General features: G+C 46.4%; 1 long non-coding RNA gene across 1 annotated transcript in view; it reads right to left on the bottom strand.

The window, feature by feature from the left end:
- Window positions 1-20,270, bottom strand: part of LOC307176202 — a 108,182-nt gene that overhangs the window by 34,611 nt on the left and 53,301 nt on the right. The gene's annotated exons all lie outside the window — the stretch shown is intronic.

Below are 20,270 nucleotides of genomic sequence, written 5' to 3' on the forward strand. Positions count from 1 at the left end.
TCAGATCTGTTTGTTTGAAATGCTGCCCTGGCCGCAGTGTGGAATATGGATTGGACAGCAGTGAAGGGCGTGTTGGGATAATCCAAGTGAGAAATGATGGCCAGGTCTGAGAGGGAGCCGTGGGCGTAGAAGGGAGGTGACTTCTGCACAGGAAGCAGAATCAGCAGAGCTTGGTAACTGACCGGCCACGGGGAGGTGTGTGCGTGCCAGGGAAGGATGGAGGAAGGGGGGGAGGATGTCTTCTGATGGAGCTGCAGGTTGTGGAGGAAGATCAGGTTTAGAGGTGCTCACTAGGCATGTAGACACACAGATTGCAAGCTCAGGACCAAGATCTCGTCTGAAGATACAGAGCGAGGAGCCGTCGATACGCACACAGCAACTGAACCTGGGGAGCTGGCGAGCGTGGCCGAGATGTTACTGACACCCCATTTCTTTACCTTGGCTTTTTTGGGTTCTTGTAGAAAGGCCCATCCTCCCCCACTGGAATAGAAGCTACATGAGGGCAGGGACATTTTATTGTCTTGTTCTCCACTTGTTCCACAGTACGTGGCATTTGAAATGTAGGCAATGTTCCATAAATTTTGTGGAATAAAAGAACTGAAGGATAACCCTTTCTAATATAAGGTTCTAAAAATAATACAGGCAGGCAGTTTTTAAAGTTTTAAAGCACACAAAATAATTTTAAATTTAAATTCTCCTTCCACCCTCACCCCTCAAACGTGCTATGTTAAGACCAGGAAATGAGCGTACGGAGAGTCCATCATGACCCCAGCTTTGGTCAGCTGCCATGCACCCTCCTACAGCATCAAGGTTTATATTTACCTTCTGTCTTTAACTATGTTTGGGTCCTTCTTGCTTTGTCAATTTAGGTTAACTCTAAATTTCAAAACAACATCAATTATACTACTGTTACTGTAAAAATATCACCCACTGCAGCATCGAGTGATGTGACGGTGCTCGTAGAAAAGTCAGTGCAGCCATTGGACTGTCTGTCACTCAGCTCACACTGCCCAGAGGAGAGTGTGCCCCACGTCAAGATCAAAGGCAGATGTGGAGAAAGGGAACTGCCGTGCACTGTTGGTGGGAATGTAAATTGGTGCAGACACTGTGGAAAACAGTATGGAGGTGCCTCAAACAGAACTACTCTATGATCCAACAATTTCACTACTGAGCGTTTACCTGAAGAAAACGAAAACACTAATTCAAAAAGATATCTGCACCCCATGTTCATTGCAGGATTATTTACAATAGCCAAGATATGGAAGCAACTTGTCTATCAATAGATGAATAAAGAAAATTATATATATATATATACACATATATGATACATATCTTTCTCACAATTTCTATTATCTTTCTTTTTTCGGATTCACGGAAGACACAGGCACCCGTCTTATCAGGAAAATCTTCCAGGTTCTTAATCACATAATGTGTGTAATGTAAGTACCTATCGTATTAAAGGCCTTCTTTATTGGGCCCTCTGCTGTCCTATACTCATTTGGATCAACTGCTTTCTAAGACTGCCGCACAGCTGTCATCCGGGATTCTTTTTCATTATGCTCCTGGGTTTGTTCCACTGTTTCTCAGATTCCCATTTTTCTCTTGGAGACTTTTTTGTCTCAGTCTTGTATTACTCTGTCTCAGCCACACTAGCACTCTCTCTGACAGCCGAAAATACCAGAAAGTTCCTATTTTACAGTCTCTGCCCGGGCTATTGCTCTGTGTTTAATGCTCCCTCCCCTACCTCAGATCCTTACAAAACTCGGTCCTTTATCTGATTTAAGTCAGCTTCAAATGTTGCCCTCCTCACCGAGCATCCCTCTGCTACCATACTGTCAAAAAAATAAACAGACAAAAACAACCTCCCAGTCACTCGCTAGTAAAACAACTTCTTTTATTTTCAACATAGCACTCTCATTTCCTGATATTTTCTAGTTTTATTCACTGACTTATTTTCTTTTCTTCCCCATTAAAATGTCGGGCCCAAGAGAGCAGGAGTTTTTTCTGTCTTTTCTACCTGTAAACCCTAGCCCCTAGAGCAGTGAGAGAAGTGTAGGAGAAGCCCAGGAAACAGGCTGAAAGAGATTTCAGAAGGCCACATTCATACTGAACACCCAAATTTCTTCTACTCTATCCTCTGACACGACAGAAGAGGGGTCAGGCTCTTAGGATATCTCTTCTGAAATCTTGCTAACCTGTGACGAAAAGCTCTCATATGGAAGAGGAGCTATAAATTGGTACAACAAGATGCTAAAGGACTGAGGGAGATGCTTAAGGAAAAATAGATGATTGTCCTTTAGCTAATTTACCAGGCTTTGCCTAATTGAAATGGTATGTAAGCTAAAAGAGAGAGAGAACTTGTTAAGTTCTGCTGTTAGAAATACAAAAGACTGGATACTTCAAATATTCTTTCACTGTGAAGCACAGAGACTGCAATATTAAATGAGTTGATTAATAAGGGAAATGCCCAGAAACATAAAGTGAGATAAAACAAAACAAAATAAGCCATGAGCAAAAAAGTAAGAAAACTCAGGAGCCGGGGCTGCTCGGGAAACAAATGCCAATGCCAGGATTCTACAGCAGGGATTAACAAACCATAGCACATGGGCCAACCACCTGTTTTTGTAAATAAATTTTACTGGCAGATGGCCATGCCCATTCATTTATGTATCGCCCATGGCTGCTTCTGTGCTACAACAGCAGAGCTGAGTAGTTGCAGCAGAGACTATATGGCCTGCAAGCTTTTAAAATATTTACTCTGATCCTTTAAGAAAGCCCTTAATGGTTGTTCAGGGAAATGGGGTCTTTGGACCTATACAAAGTTGGGAGAGGAACCCAAGAGTCATTGAAGCTTGAACCTTCAAAGGGGCTTACTCTCCAGGAAAAGGGTGGGCTAGAAAAACACACCTGCTGGCAAAACAAGTCAGAGGTAAATCCTTCTGTTTTCACGACAACAATGTTATTAATAAAAGTGATAATAATAAAGATTTTAAAATAATAATGATGATCTCCCTTGGGGATTTGTAACTATGAACCTGCTTCATATGAACCTCAGATTCAAATTTTTGCTACCCACCTAAATTTGAAAACCCCAAACAAAAAAATAAAGTGGTCCCAGTTTGACAACACTTGGCAGAAAGAAATGCAAATCCTCTCCAACGCAAAGCCTTCCTAACTCAGTCACATGAGGATTCCCACAGTTTAAGTTTGATTACATATAAGTTTTTGAAAAGAGAAAAAATTTACCAAACCACAAGGTAACTACCATCATAAGTGAGAATCGACAGAAATAACAAGCATGATTTAAACTCCCAAGAACTTCAATATTAGAATTATCAGATATAGGACATAAAAATAACTACACATGAAATGTTAAAAGAAATGAAAGATAGAAAAATGAACAAGTTTTGAAAAGGGTACCACCAAAGTGACCAAACAGATCTGACAAAGAACCAAATAGAACTTATGGAAATAAAAATAGAACTATACATAATTAAAACTATACATATATTACATATAATAATTATAATGAGATAGATACATTCATACATATATGTGTATGGGTGTGTTTGTATACACTAATGAATAGGTGAAACAACAAAATAAACACGGATGAAGAGAAGATTAGTGAACTGAAGACAGATATGAAGGAATCATTCAGAATGCAGCACAAAAAAACAAAAAAGAAACAGAAAGAGAAAGGGAGGAATAAATGAGAAGTTTTAATATACAGCCAAACAGAGTTACACAAAAGAGAACAGAAAGAATGAAAGAGAGAGAGAGAGACCCTGTTTGAAGAACTAATAGCTAAGAAAATGCCAGAACTAATGAAAGACATGGATCTGCAGAGACAGGAAGCATAATATATCCCAGGGAGAGTAAAAATTCTTTAAATTATCACACACGTTTGGCACATCCTGTGAAACTGTAAAACAGCAAAGCCAAAGAGAAAATCTTGAAAACAACAAGAAAGGAAAAACAGATCACCTAACAAAGAATGACCGTGGTCTGACAGCAAACTTCCAGCAGAAACAATGAAGCCAGAAGACAGTGGAACCACATCTCCAGAGGCTGAAAGAAAATAACTGTCAATCTAGAATTGTGTTCTCAGAAATATTATCTTTCAAAAATGATATGAAAATAAAACCATTTTGGCAAAACAAAATCTGAGACACTTTACCATTAATAGATTCTTATCAAAGAAACTTCTAAAGGATGAACATCTAAAAGAACAAAATGTTCCTAAAAGGATGCTCTGGAACAGAACAAGAAATTCTGAGCTGAATTGCAGTGCACGGTGCCTGTCACAGGAGTGCTCAGTAAATGTCATTTCTTGATTTCCCTTTTCCCCAGAGGTTGTGCTTGGAAACTACCACCAACACTGAGACCTGATCTTAGTAGAAATGGGGGTGTTGAGGAAAGTAGAGAGGATTTTGAGGCAAGAGAAGAAAGGGAGACAAGAAAGCTGGCAAAAACAGCAACACTTTGTGGGAGTTAGAAGGAATGTCTAATAGATGTTTTATTATGTTTTTGCAGTGTGGGATGGATTGTGAATTCTTCTTCCTGTATTCCCACAATATCTTCAGTAACGTATACATTTCTCTCAAGTGCTTTGTGGAGCCAAATTTACTTCTCAAGATAGGAGTAAGAGCCCTTCAAATGAAAAGTTAGGGCAGCACCCTAACCAAATCCAGCCTACTTCCTGATTGATTTTTACATTTTTTAATGATTGAAGGAAAAAAAGAAAGAAAGAAAGGAAAACATTTCGTGACAAGTGAAAACTAGATGAAACTCAAATGTCAGTATCCATACAATTTTATTGGCACACAGCCATGCTTGTTCATTTACATCTAGTCTACGGCTTCTTCTGTCCCATCATGGCAGAGCTCAGTGGTTGCAACAGAGATAACAGCGTAAGGGCTGAGTAAAGTTCAAGGAAAGTGGCTGGGACTGTTACTTCAGAGGAAATAATGCCTGTGTAGCAACAAGGGTCCCCCACACGCCCACTTGATACATGTGCCTCACCTCCTCCTGTAGCTTTAGCTCCTTTTTCCTTTTGCCCAAAATATTTGTCATCAGATTCTTTACAGAAAGTGTTTGCCAACCCCTGGCCTAATTGATAGTATTAACATATTTAAAGAAAAAATGTAATAATCAGAAAGGTCAGTGGGTGTTTCAAAGGAAAAAAGTCAAGAAAATGAAAGCCAGATGTTCCCAGGCAAGTACTAACTTGTGAGGTTAGCCTGACAAAGGCCCTGGGTTAGCAGACCTGGTAGGGCCTGTTGCAAAACGATGCACTGAGCTAAAATTGTGTATCAACAGCTGCTATAACACCACTTGTCAAGCAAGGCTATGTGCCAGGCATTGTGCTTCGCACCTCATATACATTATTAACGTAATACTCAGAAAAAGACTATGAGTGTGGTGGGTGTTATTTCTACTTTAGTGGTAGAAAAAATATGAAGTGCAGAGAGGGGAAGTGGCTTTCCCAAGGCTATGTAGTAAGTAAGTGGATGAGTTGGAATCTTGGACCATCTGACTCCAAAGCCCCTAAACACTAACCTATACAGTTATTAATATTCTAATATTATACCCACTAAAAAACTGTCAATTTGGTCACTACTGCCTCTGCATCTAGCCCAAAACCTAGAGCATCTTAGGTAATTAGAAATTGTTTGTTGAACAAATAAAAGACTCTATGCTCACCCAGCAAGGTTTTTATTATAGTCTGGCTTCCTAGGAAGTTGCCTGCATGGAAAAACTACATCAAATTGAGAACTCAAGACTCCTGCCTCTTGCCAGCTCACTCTACGTCTATCAAGTCAAATAAAAATGGAGTTAACATATACATGAGTCATTTATGAAGCTGGTTAGTGGAAGTCAATCACTCATCTACTCTTGCGTGACAACAGAATCAAGATTTTTAGCCTGCAAAGCTGTGGGGACCAAGCCCCGTTCACACATCAGCACCTGTCGACCTTCAGGGCCCCACCTGATGACAGCCTGTGTCACTGTGCATTGCTGTGAGCCCACAGCAGTCAGACTAAGAAACAAAAGACCCAAGTGGCAAGGCCACCTCGCCAGTAGGAGCAAAGCTGGGATTCAAAACCAGTTCTTTCCTGTTCTAGACCCAGTACTGTTTCCTTCTGCCATACCTTCTCTTTTGTATGACAAGATGTCTACAATCTTCCACTTTCTTTAGTGACTCAAGAAATCCATATCCATTTTAGGAAAAAATTAACATAACAAATTAGAAAAAAATTTCACATAATCCCTCTCCCAGAAATTATTTATTAATATTCTAGGTTATATTTTTCCAGATTTTTTCTTGGGCGTGCATGTTTTAACCAAAAACACAATTATACTGTTTTATAATCTGCTTTGGCCTCTAATAGAGTGTGAATATTTATGACACCCTACATACACATATAATCTTTTTTCTTTTTTTGGCGGTACGCAGGCCTCTCACTGTTGTGGCCTCTCCCGTTGCGGAGCACAGGCTCCGGATGCGCAGGCTCAGCAGCCATGGCTCACGGACCCAGCCGCTCCGCGGCACATGGGATCCTCCCAGACCGGGGCACGAACCCGTGTCTCCTGCATCGGCAGGCGGACTCTCAACCACTGCACCACCAGGAAAGCCCACATATAATCATTTTTAATGTCATGTTTTATTGTATTGATATGCTGTAATTTATTTAACCAAAATCTTACTGTTGGACAACCGAGCTTGTCCTGGTTTCTAATTTATTATCTAATGTGTCTATCTTATTCTCAGTAAGCAATTCCCCCCAGCTCCAATCCTAGTCGTCACTTGATCAATGTCTCAGAAGCTAATATTAAATTTATAATGTTATAGCAATGATCATCACGGCTCTTTGCTCCACCTTTGAGCTCAGAATCAATGCAAAGTAGACACAGTTGTTCAACATGGCAACTTTATTACAAGAAGACTGTAGTGGATACCACAGTTTAGATATGGCCACTATTGGCTCTTCCTAATGGAACACCACATCTGGACCAAAAGACAGCCCAAACCTCTGCCTTGTCGTACCCTCTGAGTTACATCAAGCACACAGCAAGCAGCAGACCCAGCTTCGCAGCTCCTGGAACCCATAATATTTGTGAGCTGGCAAATCTCTGAGAGAGGAGAAGGGCTAAGATGCCACACTCGCTTCTCACAACCTCAACAATCAGACCCAAACACGCCCTCACCCGGACTGAGGAAGGGCAGAGGAAGCACGAGGAAGAGGCCGGGAGGGTCGCCCCAGTAGAAGGAGCCCCGCACTTGATTACACACCTACGCCTCTCCAGCTGCTGCTGCGGCTTCTTTGTCTTTTCTCCTCCTCCCCCCAGATCTGAGTCGGGATGGCTCCCCACGGCTTCCCCATGTATCACATGCCTGTCGGAAGGCCACCGCCACAAAGCTACACGTTCGCTTTGGCCACGGCCACAGGCTCAGTGTGGCTGCCACCAGCCCCGCTGACTCAGCCCTGGTCAGGGTGGCCGGTCTGCAGAAGGGACTTGTTCTGCCTCGACGTGAGTCATTCTGAGTAATAACAGGAGCTGACAAACTCCGCAAGAACCTCTTTCTTCTCTCCTTGCCTCTGTCCCTTCCAGGCGGACACCAAAAGGTCCTGGCCACCTTTGGCGCTCCCAGGGCTGCAGCTCCTATGGCCACCTGCTCCCCACAGGAGGCTGCAAATCTGCCCACCCCGAATCTGTACTCCAGCTGCCCTGCCTTCCTGAGCCCGCAGGGTCAGCAGGTGAGCATCCCAGCTCTGCCTCTGGGCTGTGTGACCTTGGAAGAGGCACCTGGCTTCTCTGGACCATAGCGCCCTCCTCTGCAGAATGAGGACCACAGGCCCGGGTAGAAACGTGAAGCTGGCGTGGCAGCAGGCACCCCACAACAGGCTGCCCCGCTCCCCACCCCCCAGCGCCTCTGCTCTTCTCTGCCTGTTTGCATCTCCCCCCGCCCCCCAACTTTCCCCACATCTGTCCTGTAAGTTCAGCTTCCCCAGGAACTCTTTCCTGCCTCCAGGCTTCCTCGGGTGCCCTCCCTGTGCCCATGGCCTCCCCTGCCCTGCCTCTTTCATACCCTTTCCTCAGGGCTTGGAGATTAATCCGGGTCACCTGTCGGCAGTCCATAGGTTTTTCAGGGCGGGAAGCTTGATCCTTTGTTCCCCATTTCCTAGCCCGTTGGCTGACTCTAATGCAAGGTAAGGGGAAGGGGACAGGAGAGCCGTTCAAATCGCAGCATCCCAGCTTCTGGAAATCTACGCAATGTCTCCCTTTTCGTGTTTATAACTCTCCAAACACAAAATCTCACCTCTTAGACTAAACGCTGCCCTCTAAGGGCCCTGGGACACAAACCACGGCCACTCAGTGGGCAGCTTCGTGGGTGCTGCTCTGCTGGTGCTGGGTCAGCGGCTCCCAGCCTGGGATCACAGAGAATCTGGTGCCGGGTGCCTGCCCTGCAGCCCCAGGCCACGTGTGCACACAATCGTACCTCTCCAGTACAAACAGCCCTGGAAGACAACACCAGTTTGTTCCAGAGAGAGAGGAATTCTGAGCAGTGGCTCTTTCCTGGATGATGGAGTACTCTTTACACTGGAAACATGGACGGTCTGAGCAGATTTATTCAAAAACATCTTCTCCCCTTGTTTCAGACTAGGGAGGGGGTTCCACGTCACCTCTGACGGGTTTGTGACAGTGATACTGGAAACATGGAGGCTTCCAAAGATATTTCTGTGCTGTTCCCCACGGGGTGCGCAAATTCCAGCATAAAACCCAGAAGTGAGAGGACACAGAAGAATGCCAAGTACATGCACAGTTTTCTGGAAGACTTGGGCATAATTTCTACCTCTGATCAGTCTCACTGTGCAGACGATTTTGCATGTAACAGAGACTTTTTTTTTTTTTTTTAGCTTGAATCAGGCTAAGGAGAAAAACACTGCGGCCTTTTATAAGGGAAAGTGTCTCCCCAAGGAAATAATTGAAGGCCCCAATTGCTCAACTCTTTCAAAAGAGACTGTACAAAGTTCTCCTGAAAATACTGTGGGGAATAATTCTGTGTCAGCTGGGGAATTGGCTCGATGATCTAATAGGTCTTTGCCCTTGCTCTAATTTCTATGATTCATGTGTGACTTATTTAATTGTTATCATCTATTGCAGATATATAAAAGAATGCTTTTATTCTAAAAAAAAAAATCTAAATTCAAATCATCTTTAATATCACACCAAGTTCTTACTCCCATCAGCCTTCAGAACATTGACATATTAACTTTTTGACCTGTCTTGAACCCTCCCGCTACCTCCCAGGATACAAAAAGTACATCTGCAGAGCTGCTGGGTGTACTGGGGAGCCCTCACCCCACAGTGCATTGAAAACAAGCTTGGGAGAACTAAGGGTTAAGTGAAGTCCCCTAGGAATTCCAATCTGTTGCAGGCTGCTCATTCAGAGGCTGCCTGGGGCCTAGGTGTAACCACAGCTAGGCAAACAATGCCTAACTGCCTTATCCTCAGCAGCACTTAGCATTTATTATGGTCAGAAAACCACCTGTTACTTGGGAGAGCTTCAAAAGAAGTATGGGCCATAATTAAAGCAAAAATGAATAAAAACATATTGCGAATCACTACCCAACCCCCAGGCAGATGTGTGATTTAACTGTGGGCTTGATCTATGCTATTAATCTGGAATTAAAAATAACAGACAACAAAACACAGACCCAACCAAGGCCCTGCCCTGCCCTGGGGTTTTGTTTCTTTCCAAGGCCGTGACGGTTGTGGTTAGTAACCCACTGCCAGCAGAGATGGCTGCAAACCTGAATGGTGTCTGGCAGCTGGCAGCCAATCGGAATCAAACGCACCCCTGCACCAGTGTGACTACCCATAACTGAAGTTGAAGGAGCGAGTAGGGTTTCCATCCTCCCACACTGCCGGAGGCTCTCTCACGGAGGCCTTTTAGCCCTGCCCAAGCCAACAGATCTTTTACCCTAGGAGAATCACACCTGACCACCTGGGTCCCGCCAGGAGATACTTCAGGCATCTCACTGGGGAACATCTGAAAACACACTTCTCCGACCGACCGTCAGCAGGATTGCAGTCAAACACAGAACAGCGCATGGGAGGGTCAATGGCGGGGGTGGGGGGGGGGGGTTGGCTTCTACTTGCAGGTTCTGTTTGGCGGCTCCTGGTTTGTTTTTAAGGCTCTGATTCCACCTCTTTAAGCTCCTGTGAAATCTTCTGGTAGAACCAGGCTCTAGAGGGGGTGAAGGAAAGGGCAGAGGGGGTGTGAGGTGAAGGAGAGAGGGGCAAAGCAATTTTGTGGCACCCGGGTGTTCCTAATTTTGTATAAAACATTACTCTTAAAAGAATTCAGAACTCGGTTGACATCCAAGCAAATGTGCGAAAACTGGGAAAAGACAAGCTAGCGTTCATTTCAAAAGTTGAAAGCATCGCTTTGATTTGCAATGATCTTTAATCTACCTCTTTCACCACAAAGAAACACTGCAAAGAAAGGAGCCCCAAATGTCACGAAATGAAGCCTGCCGATGTTCTGTTGGCATATATTTTAATTCTTGAACAATTACCCTGCCATATACGTTTATTCTTGAATGTTATATACTGACACATTAAATTTTGGAGTTGAAAGAGAAAATGACACACGTAAATACACCCAAATAGAGAGCCGACTTTACAGTGTAGTCTACTACTCTGCGTGAGTGTGTGTGTGTGTGTGTGTGTGTGTGTGTGTGTGCACCACAGTAAATCTGTGAAAAGTTAAAAGAATGGCTTGTTTATTGAAGTTGACTTCGAATCACCCTCAAGGACTTTGAATATACATGTTCATGCCCTGAAAAAGTTTTGGGTTCGTCTTTTCTGGGATATGCTATCATCTATATTTAGGATGTAATCTCTAAACTAGCAAACATAAGGGGTGCTGATGCGAATTTGTACTTGAGGGTGGCCTTTATGCGGCTGCAATCCTATTGCTGCCCTTAGATGGCTCCTCCATTGCCTTTCAAATTAATTACACACTGTCATTAATTCAAACCTGCCCAAATACGGCCCCAAACGTCTTTTCTGGATTCACCTGCATTACTCTACAAAATCCATGGCGGCCACAGATGACTCCTGGGAGCGTCACAAAGCTCGCTTCCATCTCTTTACCTCTCTGTCTCTGCTCACCCTATTTCCTCCTCTGGAAATGCCCTTCCCAACCAATTCTAGTTGAAAACTCATGCCAAGGATCATTTCCTGGATACCTTGACTATGTCGTAGTCATCACTGTATCCCCAGCACCCAATGACGTGGCAAGGGGTAAAGACTCCATAGGCATTGAATGAACGGATTTCACATCCTTTTCAAAAATTGGTGTTTTAATTAAGCTTTTTCCTATCCCTCTGCCTACTGGACCCCAGAGTTCGGTGCTGGAATTCTCTCGTGGGACTTCCCATACTGTATCTGGTATCACAGTCACTTGCCTGCCCCTCGTCCCCCAGCCCCTCCCTCCAGTCCCTCCATGGTGGTCTCCATGTCTTGCTGACTATCTGTTGAAGTATTCATCCACATGCCTTCCATGGGCCTCATACTCACTCAGTGTTTAACAACAATAATAATATCTAACTCTGCAACAGTGCAGAAAATTGTACAAAGCACTTTCACATTTATTATCTCATTTTATCCCTGCAATAAGGATACAAAATAGGAAGGACCATCATTTGAAAGATAATAATGGGTAATACTTATTGAGAGCTTACTTCAGGCCAGGCATGTCAAATACATGACTTTGTTGAACCCTCACAACCCCATGAGGACAGCCCTATTTTTGTCCTCATTTTACAGAGGAAGAGCCTGTGGCCTATGTTGGCTCAGTAAAGGCCAAGGGCACCCAGCTGGGAAGTGGCAGAGCTGGGGCTGGTCCGGCTCCAGAGTCCAGGCACGTCGTCACTAGCCCTACCTGAAGCTTAGAGAGGTCGTCAGGAAAACTCAGAGCTACAAATGTTTCAGTTCTCCCACTACACTCTACTGCCCCTTCTCTCCTCTGGAAAGGACTCTGGCGACAAAAAAAAAAAAAAGAACTGAACATAGTTTGAAAGCTGAATCTGATTAGCAGGATAGTGGTTAAAAGCACTGATTCTGGAACCAGAAATCCTGGGTTCAAAGTCCAGCTCCACCACTTCCCAGGAGTGTGGCGTTGGGCAAGCTGGTTATTTCCCCTGTGTCTTCTATCTCCATCTGTACAATGGGGCAGTGAAAGCATCACCCCTTAAGGGTGCTGTGAGGATTAAGTTAGTTAATACGTGAAGAACAGGAGGAATGGCGCCCTGCCCCTCTCGGTGGGGCTCTGAAGCCAATGGATGGTTCCAAACGGCTTCGCTTGGCTTCCAGGATCTCTGTGTGCTAGAACCACTTCTAAACCTTCAAAGGAATGATTTCCCTCCACACAGAACAGGCCCTCACATCGTAAGCCCGGTATAATGGCGTGGTGGGCACTCTAGCATCTCCGCAGCCTCGTGTGTGTACGAGAGAGCCGACCGGGGCTGGAAGTGAAGCCTCCTGCCAGGGAGACCGTCTCCTGGTCTAATGTGCCCCCAGCCCACCGCCCTGCGAGAATCCAGCCCATTAGGAAGAAACTAATGGCCACGCAGATGCTCACTTTGCCCTGGCTTCACACATGCGCCTCCAGATGGGCCTGACACTCTACACCACCCTGGTTTCCATTTGTGCGCACTTAACCCAACTAAAGGCCCCCAGCGGCGCCGCCTGCACACGCTCCCAAGCCCTCTTAGCCACCCAGCTCTCTGCTTCCAGCTCTCTGCTTCTCTTTTTCCTTGTTTCCTTCTATTTCTCTGTCTCTCTGAGCTTCTCTCTCTCCACCTCTCTTTCCCTGTTTGAGTTTTGCTTCTGCTTTCTCTTTCTCTCTCTCTCTCTCTCTGTCTCTCTCACTCACACACACACACCCCCCATGACATGCTAACTGGGCTCCCAGGAGAGTGTGCCTCACCCATACAGGCAGAAGTGAACAGAGATGGTGAGAAAGGACGCACTTCACACCTGTCAACTAAGCTCAATCGCCTATTGTGTGAAAATAGCCCGGTGCCCAGGAACAGGAGCCTGGCTGGCTCAGGCCCAGCCTCGGCTGTCCCTCCGAAGTGGGCCCGGGGAACAAATGCTCCTCGTGTTCTCCGTGGGTGAGAGCATCTCCTGGAGTGTCCCAGGAGCAGGTGTGGGCCCTTCCACAGCGTGGATGCAGGGGCCAGTTCCCAGTGAGCTCACAGGACTGTATGTACTGCAGTTGGTCAGCTCTTTTTACAAGATTCCAATTACATAGCTAAAGGACAAAAATCACATAAGGAGGAAATAGGTGACATCCCAGCACTCATGTCACTGGAGTATGTCAGCGGCAAGGAAATGTCTTGGGGCTGGACTGGCCGTAATAGGAAAGAAATATGACCCAAAACAAAGGTGTCTCTATTAATATATTACTTGTGATTTCAAATGGTCTGCCAACTGGAACAGAGCCCATCGAGAGGGAAAGCGGGATGTCACCATGAGGGAAGGTGGGAATATTTTTAAGGGTAAGCTGAGATCCAAGTCTTCATCTATCATTTGATGCCCTTGACAATTATCTGAGGGCCCACAGTGTTGAAAGCATGGTACCAGCTTTCAGAGGTTGTCCCCCAGCCTCACGGAGCTTACAGTTCAGAGGAGAATAAGGACAAGCGATCAAGAAGCACCCACGTTGTGTGTGGAGTGTCACGGGCACGGGAGTCCAGGGTATGAACATGGAAAGTAAGCGGGGGCCGGGGAGGGACCAGAGTTGAGCAGGAAAGGCCTCCCAAAGGACATGGCACAGAAGCTGAGTCCTGCCGCACGAGTAGAGTTAACGGCAGAGGGAAGGATGAAGGGTTCCAGGTGAAAGGGACAGACAGCGCCAAGGTCAGAAGGGAGAGAAGCTGGAGAGGGGGGGAAGCCAGATGACAACGGGTCTGATGGGCCCGTTAAGGAATCTGGGTCTCATCCTCAGGTCAATGGGAAGTTATTAAAGGGTTTTAAGTGGGGTGTAATGTGACCAGAATTGCACTTCGGACGCATTGCTCTGACTCCGGTGGAAAGAGAAGAACCTTGGCAGCAGAAGACAGCTGTAGTGAGACACCGGAGAGCATGAAGGAATCAAGTGGCATTTAGGAGGCAAATCAATAGGGCTTGACGGCTGATTGTCTGAGAGGCTGTTAGGAGAAGGGGTCAAGGAGGACTTCTCGGCCTGTGGTGTGAAGGGTGGCACCCTTTCCTACCTCCGGGAAGATGGAGGAAGTGCAGGGTGGTCAGGAGATGATGTGTCGGTGTGGCCGTGCTGACGATGCTTAGGAAACGTCTGGCGCTCAGACCCTACGGTGACCCACGATCCAACTCCTGGAGTTCATGCCCTTGGGTGACCCCTTCTCCTTGAGTGTGGGCAGGACCTGTGACTTCCTTCCAGCCGACAGACTATGGCAAAGGGGATGGGACATCACTGCTGTGACTACATTACGTTATGTTACAGAAGACTCTCGCTCAGCCATCCGGAACTAGAGACTGTCCCGTGGGCTTGACGCAATGAGCCGCCATGTTGGGAAAGCCCAGGTGCTGAGGAACAGGCTGTAGACACTGAGGCTAAGCCTCCAGATGAGATCACAGCCCAACCAGCACTTTGATTTCACCCTTGTAAGACCCTGAGTAAAGGACCCAGTTAAGCCATGCCTGGACTCCTGGCCCATGAAAACCACGAGATGATAAATGTGTGTCAGTTGAAGGCACTAATCGGAAAATAACACAGTATCTAACTGGAGACAGCGAACAAGCACTTGATGTTTGGATCTGGACCACGAGACCGAGGTCAAGCCTGGAGATACACAGTTGGCAATTGTTAACGTATAGGTAGTAGCCAAAGCCATGGGAGAGAGTGCAGTGACAAGGAGAAAGTCCAGGACAGAAACTTGAGGCTCCACCAATGCAGATGATAAGCAGATGAGCAGGGGTCTCAAAGGGTTCTGAGAAAGGGTGCCCAGCACGGCAGGACAAAAACTAAGAATATGGCCGTATGAATCGCAGCTAACATTTATGAAGAACTTACCACGTGCCGGGTACTGTTCTAAGTGGATAGCAAGTATTAATCCATTTAATTCTTACAACCCTGTATGAGGCATTATCACGTTAGTACCCTTATATTACAGATGAGGCAACTGAGGTACAGACAGAAGAAGGAGCTTGCCCAAGGTCACACTGCAGAACAAGGGTTCTAACTCAGGTGGCTGCCCCCAGAGACCATGTTCTCTGTCCTCCCTCTTACGCCAAATTGACTCTTCCTGTTCTGAGGAACAGAAACTGAACGCAAACTGACTTAACCATGGGATTTACCAGTTCACCGTAACTAAAACGATGAGGGGTAGAACGTGGGACATATTTCAGGCACACCTGAGGGGACAGAGGCAATGTCATCACTTCTCTCTCTCTCTCTCTCTCTCTCTCTCCCTCCTCCCTTCCACCCCTTCCTTTCTCTCTCTGTCTCTCAGCGCAGCTTCCCCTGTGTTGGCTTTATTCTCAGACACGCTCTACTGACTCCACGGCAAAGAGAGCTCCAGGCAGATCCTGACTGATGTTAATCTCCACAGAACAGTTTTTCTGCCATCACTTGCCAACCCTGAACCAATTACAGGGTCCAGGGCGATGAGTTCCCCCTCCAAATTTAGAATCAATTGAGAGATGAATGCAAGAGCCAGACAAATAGAATCCCCGTGTCAGATTTAAAGCTGGGGAGTTGGGGGGACAGCGGCATGGGGAGGATAGAGACGTGACTCAGGTGTTTGGCAAAAAATGGGCTTTTCTAATATTGCACCTAAGAAAAAAGTTACCACCAGGCGTAGGCAAAACTGGACCAGTGGGAGATGTCCCAGCAGGGGCAGAGCCTGGGACCACAGCCTGTGCAGCCAGGCCAGCCACGCACATCATCGTGCACCTGCTCTCGGGCATGGGAGAGAAGAGAGCTGAATCTCGCAGGCCCTCTCCCAAACTCACCTGTCAGATAATTCACCTCTCCACCCACCTGTCCATCTCCCCGTCCAGCAGGGAATAATGGAAAAGGAAAAAGAAATTCAAGCACAGACCTATCAGAATGGCTAAAATTTAGAAACCTGACAAAACCAAGTGCTGATGAGGACATAGAGCAACTGGAAGAATCGTCCATTACCAATGAGAGTGCAGAATAGTACAGCCACATTGGAAGACTGTTTCTTATGCAGCTAAATGAACTTTTACCACATGACCCAGCAATCCCACTCCCAAATATTTAGCCAAGAGAAAGGAAAATGTACGTCCACATGAAGATCTGTACATGAATGTTTATAGAAGTTTTACTCATAGTCACCAGAAACTGGAGACCATCCAAATGTCCCATCAACTGGTGAATGACTGCACAAACTCTAGTATCTGCACAATGGATACTATTCAGCAATTAAAAAGACCATGCCGCTGATAACACACAACAAGGTGGAAAAATCTCACAGGCATTGCACTAAGTGAAAGAAGCGAGTAGTATTTCATTTACGTGATGTTCTGAAAATGGCAAAATTATAGGAACAAAAATAAGATCACTTGTTGCCAGGTGCAGGGGATGGAGGGAGGGATTAAATACAGAGGGGGATAAGGGAACTTTCTGGGGTGATGGAAGTATTCAATACCTTGTTAATGATAGTGATTACATGACTAGATACGTTTTTGTTTTTTTTTTTAATTTCTCGAACTGTGTGTGTAAAAAGAGTGACTACTACTGCATGTAAATTAAACTCCAACAAACCTAACCTAAAACAGAACAAGAATAAACAACAAAAAACAGGGGTGTTACGCTAGTTCTCAAATTTTAACGTGTGTCAGAATCGTTTGGAGAGATTATAAAACACAGATTGCCGCGTCCCACCCAGAGTTTCTGATTCAGTGAGTCTGGGGTGGGGAATGAGAACCTGCATTCTTAACATGTTCCCAAGGGATGCTGATACCCCTGGTCCAGGGGCCACACTTCAGGAACCGCTACTTGTGAAAACCCCTCCACGTGGAAACAAGGGGCAGGAGACAAGGCTTCACTCCTAACCAGCTGTTTGAGCAGCTTGGGGCAGGTGGTGGGGTCGCTGAGGGAGACCAGCCTTTCCACAGACAGCCCCACGGGAAGACAGGGGATCTTCCAAGAGGAAAAGAGTGGGTTCTTTTTCCAAAGGTGGAGGATCAGAAGGTAAGTAGCCCCAAAACAAAGTCTACTTTGGAGATGTACCAGAGAAGCCAAAGGAAGCATTTCTACAAAAAAGGAGTGGGAAGCGCTGTCAGATGCTCAGATGGGTCAAGGAGGTAAGGACTAAGGGGATCCTGCCAGATTTCGCAGCACGGAGGCCACTGTGACCTTGGACAGACCTCCTGTAAACGGGTGCTGGTGCTGGAGCCGGAATGCAGAGGGATGGTGAGGCCAGGTGGGACCATGCAGTGAGTGGGGAGCCATAGGGACCTGTGGGGTGGGGAGGGGAGGGGAGGGAGCAAGGGGCCAGGGCACCACACTTCTTTCTTCCCACGGGAGATACTTAAGTGAGGAAAGGAGTCCGTGAATGACGAGAGGCTGAAAGTAAAGGTGGAAGAGAATGGTCATGGAGTGAAGTCCTTAAGGAGGCAGGCCAGGGAGGGACCCCGAGCGCACAGGGGACAAGTGGCTGCGGAGAAGCACGAGCAGATGGGCACCAGCAAGGAAGACGGTGCAGATGTAGGGATGTTTGTGAGTTCCGTGGAGGGAAACTGAGCGTCTTCCCATCTGATGGCTTCGATTTGCTCTGAGGAGGAGACAACGTCAGTCAAGGGAGGCCCTACAGCACTGGGTTGAGAATTCAGTCTCCAAAGTCAGAGTTCAAACCTGGTGCATAACACTGGGCGGAGGACTCCAGGGCTTGACCAACATCTATAAAACGGGGATAGCGATGGGACCTTCCTCAAGGTAAAGGTGCCTAGAACTGGGCCCAAAAATAAAACCCTGGTGAACCCAGTGGGCCGCGGGTCCAGGCGATCTGCAGAACGTCATCCGCGACCCTGCTCAACCTCTAACAGACGCTCCACCTTGTCTGTAAAACTCTGAGAGCCAGTGTGCACACGGGAGAGCGATTCAGAAGTCCTGGGTTCTGCTGCGGCTGCAGCCACGCCCAACTGTGGGAACGTGAGTGTTCCGGAGGCGAGGCCACTGTTGAGGTCATCTCTGAAGTTCCATCAAGACCCAACAAGTTGGTGTTTCAGAGGCTCAGAAGTGAGTCACTCGCCTACAGTTGGCACCTTCAGACAGATCCATTGTGTAAGAAACCCAGGGGGAGGGAGGGGAAGGGAGCTGGACCCAGTTAACCTGTGGAGTCCAAGGTGACTCTTCTCCCCACCCAGACCACTGGCCACTAGCCGCGGCCACAGGTCAAGGACACTGCTTCCATCTCATACAACGGAAAAAGGGAGAGCATTTTCCCCCCAAAGCATTCCTTCTCCCACTCTGTGTGCCCGAGCTGAGCCTGCATTTCCAACGACGTTTTTTCTCCTGGAATTCCTTGAGCATGATCCAGGTGTGAGTCCCAAATTAATCACAGGAAAAGCAGAACGACTCCAGTCCCTTTGTTCCTCTTCCAAAAGGTGAGGTTTTTCTGAGCTTCTGGTGTGTGTTTTTTCTTCCTTTTTTTCCTCTATGACCTTTTACTTCGGGACTCACCGAACGGCAGTTACCATATTTCATCAGTCCTATGATGCACATTTCCCTCACATTCAACATCTGGGAAATGGAGATGCAGTTTACAGTCCACGGCACCTTAGCTTTGTGTAGTAGTTAAATTGCCCATCTGACAGTGTCTTTGTTTGCATGAACTATGGAAATTGTTCTTCATTGAGTGCCTCAGCGCTGGGACTTTACGTAAATGTTTTCCACGGGTCTAACCACAGCCCTGAACGCTCGATGTGATGCCCCATATTATGAGGGAACTCGAGGAGCAGCCAGATTCAGTGACCTGCTTGAGGTCACCCGGTGCATAAATAGCAGAGCGGGATGATGCCAAGTCACCCTGCTTCCTGGAATATTCGAGCTGGATCAGAATCGTCAACCAACCACAGCCATGAACAGTGCAGGGGAGACGAACAAGGTTCACAGGAAGATTTCAACTTACACTATACTGTAATGTATGGACAGCCAGGTACACAGAAATTTAGAACCAGCCGTGGCAAGAAGCAACCAGAGGACTGTTACCTTCCCTGGGTCTCTCAGTCTTGTAAACGCGGTCACAGTGACGATGACATCTACCACTCATCAAGAAGCTGCCCATCACTGGGTCTGTGCCAAGCATTTTACCATGTTGTCTTATTTATTTTCTCACAACAGCCCCCAAAAGTAGATAGCATTGTCCTCATTAGAAACTGTTGCTTAGAGTGCTTAAGTTACTCACCCAACATTACAGATCTAGCAAGTATCAGAACTGGAATTCAACTCTGCCTGGTTGGCCCTGGGGAGCACAGAACCCCTGGGCCATTCAGCCCCATGGTCAAAGGAAGTAGACAGGATGACCTCTGAGGTCCGGTCCCTAAGAGGCAGTGGTCCTGCTTTTACAAATAAGTACACAATGGCACGATGCTTAGTGATTTGGGGTTGACGGTTCCTCCGGAAGTTAAACATAGAATGACCATGCCATCCAGCAAATCCACTGCTAGGTCTATACCCAAAAGGACTGAAAGAAGGGACTCAGACGTTTTACAGTAATGTTAGCAGCATTATCCACAATAGCCAGAAAGACGGAGGTAAAGCCAAACACCCACCAACAGAGAAGTGCTTAAACAAAACGTGATACACGTGTGTGTATATAATATACATAAGGGAACATTTTCAGCCTTAAAAAGGAGCGTCGCTTGAATATATGCTACAACATGAATGAATCTTGGACGCTCTGCTAAGTGAAAGAAGCCAGACAAATACCGTATGATTCCATGTATATGAGGCACCTGGAACAGGCAGGTTCACAAATCCAGAAAACAGAATCGAGATTAGCTCGGGCTGGAGGGAAGGGAGGGTGGGGAGTGACTGTTTACCGGGCACAGACCTTCTGTTTGGGATGATGGGGAGGTCCTGGTGATGCGTTGTGCAGCCGGTTGCCCGACACTGTGAATGTCCTTAATGCCCCTGAACTGTGCACTTTAAAATGGTAGGTTTTATGCGGTGTCAACTCTCTCACCGTTTTTTAAAA

The sequence above is a fragment of the Stenella coeruleoalba genome, assembly GCF_951394435.1.
Source record: "Stenella coeruleoalba genome assembly, chromosome: 17".
Taxonomy (NCBI): Eukaryota; Metazoa; Chordata; class Mammalia; order Artiodactyla; family Delphinidae; genus Stenella; species Stenella coeruleoalba.